Source organism: Eucyclogobius newberryi, unplaced genomic scaffold (genome assembly GCF_026437365.1).
Source record: "Eucyclogobius newberryi isolate DKJ021-1_F unplaced genomic scaffold, fEucNew1.0.hap1 SCAF_1, whole genome shotgun sequence".
Classification (NCBI taxonomy): domain Eukaryota; kingdom Metazoa; phylum Chordata; class Actinopteri; order Gobiiformes; family Gobiidae; genus Eucyclogobius; species Eucyclogobius newberryi.
The window spans coordinates 17,166,475-17,182,944 of record NW_027315723.1 but is presented as its reverse complement, the minus strand read 5'-3'; positions in this window follow the sequence as shown (position 1 = coordinate 17,182,944).

Genomic DNA, 16,470 nt, shown 5'->3' with positions numbered 1-16,470 from the left:
GACGTTTCGACTCTCATCCAAGAGTCATTGTCAATAACAGAATTTAGGTCGAGAACTCCGATATTAATACTGTTCTGTGGTAAGACCCGCCCATTGGGAGGAGCCTTCCTGAAGTAGTGATAGACTGTTTACAAAGGCTGGAAAAAGAGGAAGCGATAGACCGGCCTCTGTATTACAGACTGTATCCTGGGGAAGCCATGCCTTGCATTTATGGCCTTCCAAAAATACACAAAAAGGAGGTTCCACTCAGACCCATAGTGTGCAGCACAGATTCCATCACCTACAATGTGGCCAAGCATTTAACAACTATATTGGCTCCGCTTGTGGGGAATTCGGAACATCATGTGGAAAACACGCACAACTTTGTGGATAAAGTGAAACATCTCCAACTGGACCCAGATGACCTCATGGTTTCATATGATGTGGTGTCCCTGTTCACCTGCATTCCGACCTCTGATGCAGTAGCAGCGGTGAGGATCAGACTGCAGGAAGACACCACCCTACAGGAAAGGACCAAACTGACACCTGAACACATATGTAAACTGTTGGACATCTGTCTGAACACCACTTACTTTCAATTCCGGGGACAATTTTACAGACAGATTCATGGCTGTGCCATGGGCTCGCCCGTCTCTCCCATAGTGGCCAACCTGTACATGGAGCACTTTGAGAAGAAGGCACTGTCCTCATTCTCAGGCATAGCTCCAAAACTGTGGCTCCGCTATGTCGATGATACTTTTGTAACAATCAAGAAACAAGAGCTGGAAACCTTCTCTGATCACATCAATGCTGTGGACCCACATATTAGGTTTACAAGAGAAGACGCTAAGGAGAATCGCTTGGCCTTTCTTGATTGTTCCACGATCAGAGGAGAGGACGGGAAACTCCAAATAGAAGTATATAGGAAACCTACACACACGGACCAGTATTTGCTCTTTGGTTCCAACCACCCACTACAGCATAAGCTGGGTGTGATCAGAACCTTACAACACAGAGCTCAAGGTGTGCCCACCAGCTCAGAGGGCAAGAAGAAAGAGGAAAAACATGTCCGAAATGCCCTCTCAGCCTGTGGTTACCCCGCTTGGGCTCTCAACAGAGTGAAGAGAACCAAGAAGCAGGACAAAAGGGAAACTGAACAGAGAAGGAAGGGTGTTTCTATCCCTTATGTGTCTGGCCTGTCGGAAAAACTGCAGAGAATTTTTAGACAACACGAAGTCCCTGTTTATTTTAAACCAGGAAACACTTTAAGACAAAAACTGGTTCACCCAAAGGACAAGTTGCCGACTCAAAAACAGAGCAATGTAGTTTATTCGATCCAATGCAGTGAAGAAAGTTGTAAAGAACGTTACATAGGTGAGACGAAACAGCCTCTACACAAGAGGCTTTATCAGCACAGAAGAAATACTAGTTCAGGTCCACAGAGTGCCGTGCATCTCCATCTTGAAGCCTCTAATCACTCGTTTGAAGACGGTGAGGTGAAGGTTTTAAGCAGGGAGAAAAGATGGTTTGAAAGAGGAGTCAAGGAAGCTATTTTTGTTAAAAAAGAAAGACCTTCTTTAAACAGAAATGGAGGGCTTAGGTTTCATCTTCCTGTTATTTATAATGGGATTCTGAACCCCTGGAAAGGTAAAGGACATTCAGATGCTAATCAGGTACTCAGGGTGGTTGAGCCAGGGTCTCACAAAGACAAAGAGGTTTCTAATAGCCCATTAAGATTCTGAATAGGCTAGCTCGGTAGATACAAGGGGGAGTTTCTGTTGAAACAAACAACTCTTTCTACTTCAGGAAGGCTCCTCCCAATGGGCGGGTCTTACCACAGAACAGTATTAATATCGGAGTTCTCGACCTAAATTCTTTTATTGACAATGACTCTTGGATGAGAGTCGAAACGTCTATTTTTTCAAACTGAGTCCAGATGACTACAACTGAAGCTTTTTCTACTATGGAACACGCCTGGACGAATGAGGGATTACACCGACATTTGCACTCTATGAACATTTCTACAGAAAAGTCACTTGTGTTACATGTTCCAAGTGCTTTTTGCTAGATGAAAATTTGTCAAACGGCAGGTAATGCTACTGTTAGCAATGTTAGCTAACAAAGTTAGCAGTCTCTTCTTTATGCCATTTATGCTTATGTGGTCTAAGCATGGTTTTGAACAAATTTGCTTACATTTCTACAGAAAAGTCATGTGTGGTCGCGTTGTCGCTTGTGTTACATGGTCCGTGTTGATGAATATATATGAAAACTTTGTCGATAAGTGCTGTTAGCGATGTTGGCTAACAAAGTTATTGAGTCAGCTAGCATGAGCTACTGAGTCTGTCCAAATTCATTACAAATGCACAAAGTAGGTGTCTTTTTGTTTTGTATGTGAGATAGTCAGTATATTAGCTGTAAAGGTTGTCATGCAGTTTTAGGGGTTGTAAGAGGTATTTCGCGCAGGTCCGTCTCTGTCTCTGTCTCTGTCTAAGCTGGCTGCTGCGTTACAACGTCCTCCTCTTTTCCTGACTTTCTATGCCCTTTTTCATTGTATTTTTTTCAAAGATTTACATACATCCACTTGCCGGATGTGTACAAACATACACGCGTTGATTTGGATTTATTAGGCTGGATTATTGGGTTTTTACTTCTATCCCTGCGATGTGTGTGGGACCCGCGGCGCTGGAGCTGTGTCTTTTTCCCCGGGAGGAAGCACACCATTCCGGGAGAGATTTAGAGAAAGGCACGGAGGGGCCGGTGAGCTGGTGTCAAGCTCCGGGAGAAGAGCCGCTTCAGACCCGCGGTACCGAAGGTTGTCATGGGAAACGTGCGGTCCCTTCAAAATAAGACAGCGGAACTGGCAAGTCTTATAAGATACGAACGGGATTACAAAGACTAGCATCATTTTGCTCAGAGACCTGGCTAACTCCAGAAATCCCGGATCATATTGTTGCTTTGGACCATTTTCATCTCCTGCGCGCAGACCGGACGAGGGAGAGTGGAAAGAGAAGAGGTGGAAGCCTTGCGATGTTTGTTGATGAGAGGTGGTGTAGATCAAGCCATATCACAGTCGGAGAATAACTGTAAGACATTGAACTGTTAGCCGTTAGCATGAGGCCATATTATTTGCCCCGGGAGTTCTCGCACGTTATTGTAATAGCAGTGTACGTAGCCCCGTCTGCTAACGCTGACAATGCCTGTGAAGCTTTGTTCTCCATCACAAGCAGACTGCAAAACAAACACCCGCAGGCTCTCTTCCTCATCTCCGGTGACTTTAACCACGCTTCTCCCTCTTCTGTTCTGCAAACATATGTTACCTGCCCCACCAGAGGCAATAAAACACTGGATTTATTCTTTGCCGACACCAAGGAGGCTTATTTCTCATCCCCCCTCCCTCCCCTGGGAAGCTCGGACCACACCCTTGTACATCTGAGGCCTGTGTATGAACCTATTGTGCGCAGACAGTCTGTGGTGTCCCGTGAGGTGAGGATGTGGTCTGCTGAGAGCGAGGAGGCTCTGAGTGACTGCTTCAGCACCACTGTCTGGACCGAGCTTACTGACACACCTGGGGAGGACATCAACACCATCACAGAGCATCACAGACTACATCAACTTCTGTTTTGAGAACACTGTTCCCTCCCGGATGGTGTTTTCCAAACGACAAGCTGTGGATTAACCGTGAACTGAAGGCTCTGCTGAAGGAGAAGAAGAGAGCCTTCAGGTCAGGGAACAAGGAGGAGCTGAGGACTGTGCAGAAAGAGCTGAGGAGGAAGATCAGGCAGGAGGAAGATGCAAGAGGAGGAGCAGCTGCAGCAGAAAAACATTCAGGGAGTAGGAGGAGCCTGAAAACCATTTCAGGCTTCAACCCCCCCCCCCCTGCCCAGACAGAGGGAGATTTACAGTGGATGAATGATTTTAAATGCTCACTTCTTGAGGTTTGATCAATCACCCGCCCCTCCCCCTGCACAGCTGCATTCTCCCTCTTCCACAGCTGGACAATGCCCTGCAGCCGTTCCTCTTCACTTCTCTGCTCCAGCCCATCAGCTCCCCACTTCGCCTGGACTCACCCATCCCCCCCAGCACACAGTCCCCCTGCCAACCACTGACTGTCACAGCAGCACAGGTGAGAAGTGAGCTGAAGAGGATTAAAGTGAGGAAGGCAGCAGGACCTGACGGCATCAGCCCCAGTCCTGCAGATGAACTGTGTGGAGTTCACCTTCAGGTGCATGTCTTCAACATGAGCCTGAAGCTGAGGGTGGTACCACAGGTCTGGAAGACCTCCTGTCTGGTACCTGTGCCCAAGACACCGCGCACCAAAGACCTCAACAGCTTCAGGCCGGTGGCTCTCACGTCCCACCTGATGAAGACACTGGAGCAGCTGGTCCTGGACCACCTCTGCTCCACCATGAGCCAAGCCATGGACCTGTTGCAGTTTGCATACCAGCCTGGCATCGAAGTGGAGGACGTCGCTCTCTCTCTCGCTCTCGCTCTCGCTCTCGCTCTCTGCGCCATGTTTCACTGTTGTGTTCAGGCTTGAGCGCGGCGTCACCCTTTTTCCTCCAAACCGAACGGTGATCATTATGGCCAAACCGTCCCTTTTTTTTTTTTTCATCAGACCACTCAAAATGTCTCCAAAAAGGAAGGGGTTTGTTGTGTGCATTTGCAAACTGTAATCTGGCTTTGATGTGTTTAGTTTTAACACAAAAAGTACTTTTACACAAAGTGCTTTTATACAAATTCGGCAATTTCACAATTAAACAACTTCACACTTCAACAAATTTGTACTTACACACATGTACACTTTCAGCAAGAATGCAGACACTTAAGCAATGGCTTCAGCCATTGCAAAATCTAGTGCTTCAGCCATTGCAAAATCTAGTTATTATTATTATTATTATTATTGAGTGTCTGCGAGATGTCTCGCAGACACTATATGTTCTAGTGTTTTTTATTTTTATTATATTCCAGTTTTTTCCTGACCTTCGGTGCGTTTCAACTCCTTAACGCTTTCATCGATCTCAGCAAGTGATACATCATTATGATCGTGTTCACTGTGTCATTATTGCTATTACTTTTGACATTTGTACTACTTGCACTTTTTGCAGTATTTGTAAAAGTATACTAATTTAACCCTTTCCAGTCCAAAACCTTTGGCGCGTTTCAACTCTAACGCTTTCACCGATTTCAACAAGTGATACCTCATTACGATCACTTTCACAGTCTTACGTGTGCTATTTTGACATTTGTACTACTTGTACTTTTTACAGTATTTGTAAAAGTACTCATTGTAATGTGGCATTGAACACAATTCATGTTTTCAACAAATATTAACCCTTCCACACTTCCAAACACATTCAGAATTCAACACATTAGTATTTAAACATATGTAGTACTTGTACACACATGTACTTTTACACACATGCAGTACTTTTACAAAAAAAGTACTTTTACATAAAAGTATTTTTGGTGTAAAAGTATTTTTTTTTAACACAAAGTACTTTTAACACAAAAATACTTTTAACACAAAAAATTACTTTTACACAAAAAAGTACTTTTACATAAAAATGCTTTTACACAAAAAATACTTGACACAAAGTACTTTTAACACACAAAGTACTTTTACACAAAAATGCTTTTACACAAAAATGCTTTTACACAAAAAGTGCTTTTACACAAATTCGGCAATTTCACACAATTAAACGACTTCAAACAAGTTCACACTTCAACAAATTTGTACTTACACACATGTACACTTTCAGCAAGAATGCAGACACTCAAGCAATGGCTTCAGCCATTGCAATATCTAGTTATTATATTTTCCATGATTTTCCATTTAGCCAGTTTCAACTCCTTAACGCTTTAACCGATTTCAACAAGTTATACCTCATTACGATCGCTTTCACAGTAGTACGTGTGCTATTACTTTTGACATTTGAATAATTCGCACGTTTAGCAGTATTTTCAAAAGTATTAGCACTCCATATAGCCAGTTTTAACTTAACGCTTTTATTCTCCCTGGAATAAAGCCGGTTGTTGTTGTTGTTGTTTTATGGCGGTTGGCATCCAAGTGTTGCATTACCGCCAGACTTTATTCCTCAGACTTTGTCGTAGTCCTCAGACTCTGTCGTAGTCCGTAAAAGTACTCCTTCCATTGCTTTGGTGTTACAAAGCCCATGAGGTCATGATATGTCTTTGTGACTAGAATAGTTGTTGTTGTTTCAGAGACCAACCGGCTTTATTCCAGGGAGACTCTTCTTCATCTTCCTCTCCTTCTTTGACGTTCGGTGCTTCCACCGTACAGCTTTATTCTTCAGGCTTCATTCTATAGGCTTTAATATGTCCACTGATGTCGCCGCTTGGTAGCCGTGCGTCTACGAGACTGGGCGAGGACAGGAGACCACCCCCACCCCCATCTCGTCACTCTGATCACTCTGACTCCCCACAAGCAGACCCCCATCACTCCGACTCCCATTTAGCGCCTTTAGCCTGTTTTCTATATCTGCCCAATCAAGCTCCTTTGTTCCAAGGAATCTCCCTGCAGCTTTAGCAATGATCCTGATCCTTTCAGTTCTGCTTTAAGTCTGAGCAGCACAGTTTACAACATCCACCATAAAGAGTACAAAATCCTCTCTATCCACAACCAGGGTATTCTCATTAATTCTGGAACCTGCACACTTGGGACCTCCACTCTTGAAACCTTCACACTTCTTGGGAGCCACGCTGGTCTTTCTCATTTCGCCCTGGCTGGGAGCAGCGCTGGCTCCTCTCACTGTATTTACTCTAAACTCGTTACTTGAAACTTTCTTGACTGCATCTGCATAGGATATACCTTAAGAGACCTTTTATTTTCTGCACCTCAGCAGCTCTTTTGCTAAACCTGCATCCCCCGTAGGCAGAGCTATGTTCTTCCCCACAGTTACAGCACTTCAGTTTTGCTCCCACGTCACACTTCCCATACTCATGATCTCCTGCACATTTACCACACCTTTGCCTCCCTCTACAGACCGCTGCAATATGCCCAAAGCGCTGGCACTTAAAGCAACGCAGGGGCGGCGGAACATATGGCCTGACGCTATAGCACATGTACCCAATGAACACCTTACTAGGCAGGCACCTCCCTTCAAGCGTTACCATTACCGACAAGCTGTCACATCTTACCCCAAACCGGGTCACCTTCAAACGCCTAGCGTCCACCACCGTAACTCCCGTCAAATTCTCCTTAACTTCATCCACAGACGTCGCCGTAGGGACACCTACGATAACTCCTCTGACCGTGTTTCTTTCAGCATTAGACACAAGAATGTCTTTTCCACCCAGACGTTTAGTTCCAATCGCCTTCCATTGCTGAGCCGCGTCCTTGCACACGACCAGCAGCGAGCCATCTCTAAGGACACTCGCACTCTTGATCACTCCCACAGCTACAGTTAGGCTCTTTGACAATGCCACTGAATTCCACTCCTTAAAGGATGCACTATCCTGTGCAAGCTTTATGATCACCTTACAGTCTCTGCTCTCACCCCGGATATCAATAGCTTCAGCCTCATCCTGCTGCTCATTCCCAGAACCCTCGGACGAGCTAAGGGACTTTTTACGTTTCCGGGCACGTGCAGGCAGAAAAGGCTGCTCCTCCACGCCGTCCAGAACGTCTTCCATCCCCGATCCACTCTCCTCCGCCATCTCCCGTCTCTCCAGACCGGGTGTTGAGCAAGGTCTCCTCACAGTTTTGTACTATAATGGCGGTTGGCATCCAAGTGTTGCATCTGTTGTTGTTGTTTTCCACACTTGATTGCTGTTGTTGTTGTTGTTGTTGTTGTTTTATGGCGGTTGACATCCGAGTGTTGCATTACCGCCAGACTTTATTCCTTAGACTTTTTCGTAGTCCTAAAAGCTCTTCTTCCAGTGCCTTCTTCAGAGACCAACCGGCTTTATTCCAGGGAGACTCTTCTTCATCTTCCTCTCCTTCTTTGACGTTCGGTGCTTCCACCGTACAGCTTTATTCTTTAGGCTTCATTCTATAGGCTTTAATATGTCCACTGATGTCGCTGCTTGGTAGCCGTGCGTCTACGAGACTGGGCGAGGACAGGAGACCACCCCCACCCCCATCTCGTCACTCTGATCACTCTGACTCCCCACAAGCAGACCCCCATCACTCCGACTCCCACTTAGCGCCTTTAGCCTGTTTTCTATATCTGCCCAATCAAGCTCCTTTGTTCCAAGGAATCTCCCTGCAGCTTTAGCAATGATCCTGATCCTTTCAGTTCTGCTTTGAGTCTGAGCAGCACAGTTTACAACATCCACCATAAAGAGTACAAAATCCTCTCTATCCACAACCAGGGTATTCTCATTAATTCTGGAACCTGCACACTTGGGACCTCCACTCTTGAAACCTTCACACTTCTTGGGAGCCACGCTGGCCTTTCTCATTTCGCCCTGGCTGGGAGCAGCGCTGGCTCCCCTCTCTGTATTTACTCTAAACTCGTTACTTGAAACTTTCTTGACTGCATCTGCATAGGATATACCTTGAGAGACCTTTATTTTCTGCACCTCAGCAGCTCTTTTGCTAAACCTGCATCCCCCGAAGGCAGAGCTATGTACAGCACTTCAGTTTTGCACCCACGTCACACTTCCCATACTCGTGGTCTCCTGCACATTCACCACATCTTTGCTTCCCTCTACAGAACGCTGCAATATGCCCAAAGCGCTGGCACTTAAAGCAACGCAGGGGCGGCGGAACATATGGCCTGACGCTATAGCACATGTACCCAATGAACACCTTACTAGGCAGGCACCTCCCTTCAAGTGTTACCATTACCGACAAGCTGTCACATCTTACCCCAGACCGGGTCCCCTTCAACCGCCTAGCGTCCACCACCGTAGCTCCAGTCAAATTCTCCTTAACTTCATCCACAGACGTCGCCGTAGGGACACCTACGATAACTCCTCTGACCGTGTTTCTTTCAGCATCAGACACAAGAATGTCCTTTCCACCCAGACGTTTAGTTCCAATCGCCTTCCGTTGCTGAGCCGCGTCCTTGCACACGACCAGCAGCGAGCCATCTCTAAGGACACTCGCACTCTTGATCACTCCCACAGCAACAGTTAGGCTCTTTGACAATGCCACTGAATTCCACTCCTTAAAGGATGCACTATCCTGTGCAAGCTTTATGATCACCTTACAGTCTCTGCTCTCACCCCGGATATCAATAGCTTCAGCCTCATCCTGCTGCTCATTCCCAGAACCCTCGGACGAGCTAAGGGACTTTTTACGTTTCCGGGCACGTGCAGGCAGAAAAGGCTGCTCCTCCACGCCGTCCAGAACGTCTTCCATCCCCGATCCACTCTCCTCCGCCATCTCCCGTCTCTCCAGACCGGGTGTTGAGCAAGGTCTCCTCACAGTTTTGTACTATAATGGCGGTTGGCATCCAAGTGTTGCATCTGTTGTTGTTGTTTTCCACACTTGATTGCTGTTGTTCCAGAGACCAACCGCAGACACCACAACAACTATTCTAGTCACAAAGACATATCATGACCTCATGGGCTTTGTAACACCAAAGCAATGGAAGGAGTACTTTTACGGACGACGACGACGATGACGAGGTTGTTCTAACGTGCTTCGAACTCATGGGCTTTAAAACACCAAAGTAATGGAAGAAGAACTTCTAAAGAATACAACAACATCTAAAGAATAAAGTTTGGTGGCAATGTAACACTTGGGATACCAGCCGCCATAAAAAAACATGTAGTTTAGTTGTGTAAATAAATGTAATGTGCAAAAATTGTGGAAAAGGTATTACATTTGCGTGAAAGTACTGCATGTGTGTGACACATGTGTGTCAGAGTACTACACGTGTTGTTGAAAATGTTCAATATTTGTTGAAAAATATTCAGCCTTCCCGCGCGGCCACCTTCCCGCTCGTCAATGTTTTCTGCAGCGTTTTGCGGCATACCAATGACGCTCAGTAATTCACAGTTGTTGATTGCGTAGTTTGCGATTCAAATAATTGTTTGTCCTGACAAATTGCAAGATCGTGCTGAACGCAGACCTGAGCAGGGAGAAAGGGAGGGAACCTCGGTGACCCGGCTACACCCCCTCCTCCCTGTACCTCCGTCACCTAGCAACAGAGACGCTAAATGTCTCTAGATGCAAAAAGTGTTGTTTTGAGTGATGGTGGTGGACCCGCAGTGGTAAAAGCTGTCACTCACTCATACTGTTTGGCCATGGAGATCTCTGAAATCTAACTGACAAACTCTGCAATGTAACTAATAGGGAAACTATTACACGAAAAATGTTGACCCGTGAAACCATCCAAAAAACGGGTTTCTATAATAATAAAGATCTTCTAGAACAAATGTGACGGAGCACCGTAAAAGCTGTTACAAGTCGGCCCGGACCAAACAGAGAAACAGGGTTTTACCTTTTTTTTTCCCCCCAAATATGTGATTTTTGTTTTTTTGCATTATGTGAAAGTTGAAGTTATGAATGAGCCCCTGTGTGCTTCAGATAGCACTATTGGTTGTCTTAACTGTATACATTAAGCTGTTAAAAATGGGTCGTTTTAGGGTCTTTTTCCAGCGCTCCTCGGGGCGTCACCTTATGCAATGTTGTTTTTTTGACCAATCAGCTTTGGAAGCACATGGCTACTTATTCAGCAGCAGCTACGTGTTCCTCGGAGACATTTCATTAATTTCTCCAGACTTTCTCCAGAGCTTATGATTCTACCACTACTACATCTATCGAATGCCACAGACGAAAAGAAAGTGCCCCGGTCCTCATGGCATGAGGCATGAGCTAACTCGGCTAGCTCATTTTTCTCGGCCTCTGTGGCTTATTTTTCGGTGTCGTTTTGTATTTCTTGACCCGTGGGTTGTGGGTCGTGTGGGGTGTGCTTTTATGGTTGTTTGGTGTTAGTTTTTGTGATTTTATTGTCACTTTTACCGCTGAGTTTGGCTTGTTCCACCGGAGCCGAACGGAGCTAAGCTAACCTATGCTAATCTGTGAGATCTGCAGCACTGGACCCCTGCATTGCATTGTAATGGAACTGAGGTATATTTACTCTTAAGGATTGCTTTAACGCTGTGTTTCATGGTGGTCTGGTGTTAGTTTTAGTGATTTTCGTCACTTTTGCCTTGTCATTTTTGCCTCGGGTACCGGAGCAGACGGCGCTAAGCTATGCTATGCTGCTTCAGCCCCAGGCTTTTGTCAGCCCCGGCTTCTGCGGCGTATTTTTTGGCGTTGTTCTGTATGTCTTGACCATGTCTTGACCATGTCTTGACACGTGGGGTGTGTATTATGGTGTTTTATGGTGTTAGTTTTCGTGATTTTCGTCACTTTTCAACAACTTCAACAACTTCGGTGTTGGAAAAAATATGTAGATCTTAATTGTGACAAGTGCAGTGGCCAAAACAAACTATTTCATGTTGTGGTATGCTGCCTGGCGTGTTGGACACAAGCTTCACCACACAATGGACATCCACTTCCTCATTGCTGGCCACACCAAATTCTCCCCGTGCTTGATAAAGTGAAAATCAAAACATTCATAAGTGGACCTCTTCCAAACATCGACAGGAGAATAAATAAGTTTAGCCGGCTGCTTCAGCTGAACACATGGCTGTCCAAAGAGTGTGCTCCTACACTCTTGACTACATTACATTGAGAACTTCTATCTATTCTGGAAACGAGAGGACCTGTTTAAGAGAAATGGCCCGCACCTATGCAGAGGTGGAGTGGGGGTGCTGACAGAGAACCTGCTCCACGCTCTGATGCATTGGACTGGGCCTGGACAGGGTCCTGAGCAGATAGTTAGAGAAGAGAGGAATGAGAGAAGAATTCCTGCTCCATCAGCCAGCAAAGGATTCAGCTCCAGCTTCTCCACATTCACCTCCACCGTCTCCAGCGAAAGACTCATCAGCAACAGCACCACAACAATCTTCAAAGGACTTGGACCCATCTGTGACAGGCCCAACAACATCCATGTCATTGCCCCTGCCTTCAGACCATCCCTGGGTTCCCCCTCCAACATCTACTCCCACTAAAGATTCATCATTCTCCTTCTCATCTCCACTTTGAAAGTCTGATCAAATCAGGCATTAAGATGGCTCCACTCACTCCCAATATAACAAGATCAAGGGCTATGTCAATACTTAACATATACCTTATAATACCGACTACACCAACAAAAGCCCCACCACCCATCCCCCCTCGCCTTTCACCTGGTATCTCCCATAAATAGGATGCACTGGGTCTCAGCGCCCTATGTAAAAAGAGCCCCCCCTAGTGCTATTTCTGTAGTCACATCACACAGATGGAAAAACAAAATGCGAATCAGGCGGCCCGATCTGAGAAATTTTATTCATATTCCCTGTGAAAAGATAAAGCCCAGTCCCACTGAAACTATTCTGAAACTTGCTGTGCTAAATGTCAGATCCTTATGTAACAATTCACTCTCAATTAATAATTTTATTTCTTCTTATCTTGATTTTGTTTTTAACTGAAACATGGCTTGACAAAAACACAGGAAATGTAGTTCTGATAGAATCTGCTCCACCCAACTTTAAGTTTGAATCTGAAACATGAGAAAACAAAAAAGGGGGTGGAGTCTGTGCTGTCTTTAGAGTAGAGTTTGTATCCTTTAAAATGGAGCTAAAACAGTCTCCATCCATTGTCTTCATTGTTTTATACAAGCCTCCCCAGCAGTGCCGAAGTTTTATTGATGATTTTACTGAGATGCTTTCAGTCGTACGCACAGACTTTGATGGTTTGGTCATTACAGGTGATTTCAATGTGCATGTTGATAATTTTTGTGACAGAAACGCTAAAGAACTTGATGCTGTCCTTGAAACATTCAGTCTTACTCAGCATGAGAGGCTCCACCCACAGCAGAGTGGCCCCACCCACAGCAGAGTGGCCCCACCCACAGCAGAGTGGCCCCACCCACAGCAAAGGACACTCTAGATCTCATAATTACAAAGGGGGTAAATATTTCAAACGTCAATGTGGTGGATGCTGCTCTGTCTGATAATTTCTGTGTCTTCTTTGACCTGTCTGTTTTTCCCAAACCACCGGCTGGTCCTGCAGTTGTTCAGAGGAGACACATAAATGATGGCACAGGTGCACTGTTTATGGAAATGATAAACTTTGAAAATGTCTCATGTTCTAATGTAAATGATTTGTTGAACTCTGTTACATCTAGTGTTTTGAATGTTCTTGACACCATTGCCCCTATGAAGGCTACAATGGTTAAAAATAAGCAGAAGGCGCCGTGGAGAAATGATGATTCGGTCAGGGTACAGAAAAGGAAGTGCCGCAGGGCCGAACGGAAATGGCGCAAGTCAAAGCTCCAGGTTCAAAAAGAGATTTACAAAGAGAAGCTGAACATGTACAACCTAATTTTATGTAGAACTAGGGAAAGATATTTCTCTGAAAAAATTGGAAGCTGCAGTAACAACTCGCGTGTCCTGTTTGCCACAGTAAACAGATTAACAAACCCTCCAGCTCAGCTGCCGTTAGAAATCATTTCCACATCCAAGTGTAATGAGTTTGCATTATTCTTTAATGACAAAGCTCAGGGCATTAAAAATGCTATAAATCCCACAATGCAAAAAATTACCCTAAAACCACCAAGACACTTAGCGCTGACTCACTTTGCACCTGTAACTGACAAAACTGTCCAAGAGATCATCACCAGTCTGAGTTCATCTACATGCTGCCTCGATGTGTTACCCACCAGATTTCTAAAGTCTGTGCTGAACAGTTTGTTAGCACCACTCACTCACATAGTTAACATGTCGCTTCAATCTGGAACATTTCCAATGTCTTTGAAAACTGCGGTCATAAAGCCTCTCCTAAAGAAGAGCAGTCTTGATGCCGCAATACTGAGTCATTACCGGCCCATCTCTAATCTGCCATTTTGGGGCAAAGTCCTTGAAAAGGTTGTTTACCAACAGTTCACAGATTTCCTCTTAATAAAAAAACTCATTTGTTTTTCAGTCAGGTTTTAGACCTCATCACAGCACTGAGACTGCTCTTGTCAAGGTGACAAATGACATCCGCCTGAACACTGTCAAGGGGCAAAGCCTCTGAGTGCTGCTTTCGACACAGTCGATCATGGGATCCTCTCACAGAGACTAGAGGACTGGGTGGGCATCACTGGCACTGCCCTAACTTGGTTAAGGTCCTATCTGGAAGACAGGAAGTACTTTGTTGAAATTGGTAGCTGTGTCTCAGACCACATGACCCTGACCTGTGGAGTGCCCCAAGGGTCAGTCCTGGGACCCCTTCTGTTCAACCTCTACATGCTGCCGTTAGGACACATTTTCACTGCGTATCAACTGACCTATCACAATTATGCAGACGACACTCAGATCTATGTTTCACTGTCGGTAGGTGAATCTGGACCAGTGGATTCTCTCTGTCACTGCATCCAACAGATCAGTTTGTGGATGCAAAACAACTTTCTTCAGCTGAACTCAGACAAGACTGAAATAATCATTTTTGGCCCACAGAAACAAAGAGAAAGTGTTAGCCGTCACCTCCAGAGTCTCGCTCTAAAACCTACAAACCAAGTTAGAAATCTGGGGATAATAATGGACTCAGACTTGAACTCTAATAGCCACATCAAATCAATAACATCAGCAGCTTTTTACCATCTAAAAAATATAGTGTCAAAACCAGATTTAGAGAGACTTATCCATGCGTTTGTCTCCAGTAGATTAGACTACTGTAACAGCCTGCTCACTGGCCTCTCCAAACGAGCTGTAAAACAGCTGCAGTACATCCAGAACGCTGCTGCTCGGGTCCTGACTAGAACCAGGAAGTACCATCACATTAGTCCTGTTCTCAGGTCTCTGCACTGGCTCCTGTGGCTCAGAGAATAGACTTTAAAGCAGCTCTGCTTGTGTACAAGTCTCCATGGCCTAGCACCAAAGTACATCTTGGACATGTCAGTCCCATACGAACTATCTCGGACTCTGAGGCCGTCAGGGACCGGCTTCCTGCTGGTGCCTGAGTCAGGACTAAACATGGGGAATCTGCATTTCAGTTTTATGCAGCTAAAATCTGGAACAGTCTTCCTGAAGATGTGACAGACTTCTACTCTGACAATGTTCAAATCTAAGCTAAAAACAGATTTGTTTAGCTGTGCATATGACTGAAAGGATTTTTATTTGCACTCTTCTCTTTTGTTTGTGATTTCATTAGTTTAGACAATCAGTTGGACTGATTTAAAAGGGAGTTGGACTCCGAAAACACGTTACCCTTTGTGGCTAGTTCTTTTTTTATTAAAATTTTGATTCAGTTAATTTTATTGTATTTCTGTTTCTGTAATTTCTTTGTGATTTTAATGCATTTTTCCTGCTGTGAAGCACTTTGAATTGCCTTGTGTATGAACTGTGCTCTACAAATGCAGGAGCGACACCGACGCGCGCGGGGTCAGCACTGCGACACCGACGCGCGCGGGGTCAGCACTGTGCGACACCGACGCGCGCGGGGTCAGCACTGTGCGACACCGACGCGCGCGGGGTCAGCACTGTGCGACGCGCGCGGGGTCAGCACTGTGCGACACCGACGCGCGCGGGGTCAGCACTGTGCGACACCGACGCGCGCGGGGTCAGCACTGTGCGACACCGACGCGCGCGGGGTCAGCACTGTGCGACACCGGCGTGCGCGCGGGGTCAGCACGGAGCGACACCGGCGTGCGCGCGGGGTCAGCACGGAGCGACACCGGCGTGCGCGCGGGGTCAGCACGGAGCGACACCGGCGTGCGCGCGGGGTCAGCACGGAGCGACACCGCCGTGCGCGCGGGGTCAGCACGGAGCGACACTGACGTGCGCGCAGGGGTCAGTACGGAGCGGCGAAATTTTTTTGGTGTCCCACTGCCATCCTCAAACCTCAGCCCAGCGAGAACACTGTACCTTATATTTCATTATGTACATATCATGCCAAGTGTTCAATGTTTTGTTGTTTGTGTTGCATTGAATAACCTGTAAATTCTGTTTATCGACAAATGGCAATTCCGATTCTGATTCTGAATCTTTGTCTTTGATGCTACTCAGGGCCTTTTGTAATCCAAGTATTTCCATTTTAATATAGTTACTTCTGATTCAAGTCCAGTTCAAGTCCTGACATTACATGGGGGGCTCATTTGCATCTCATTGAGATAAGCCCTCCCCCCTGTCACACTGACACCACCTTCCCCCTACAGCTGTCACTGAAGACTCAAGAGGAGTGTTGTTATTGATGGTAACTGGACTTGAATCAGAATTAGAAGTTACTATGTTAAAATGGAAATACTTGGATTACAAAAGGCCCTGAATAGAATCAAAGAATCAGAATAGGGTTCATTGCATTTGTCGATAAACATAATTCACAGGTGATTCAGTGCACCAACAATGGTGCACTGAATGATTCAACACAAACAGCGAAAGATAAGATAAGATAAGATAGCCTTTAATGTTACAACGCAGTAGATACAGGGGGAAAGGACAGATAACTTA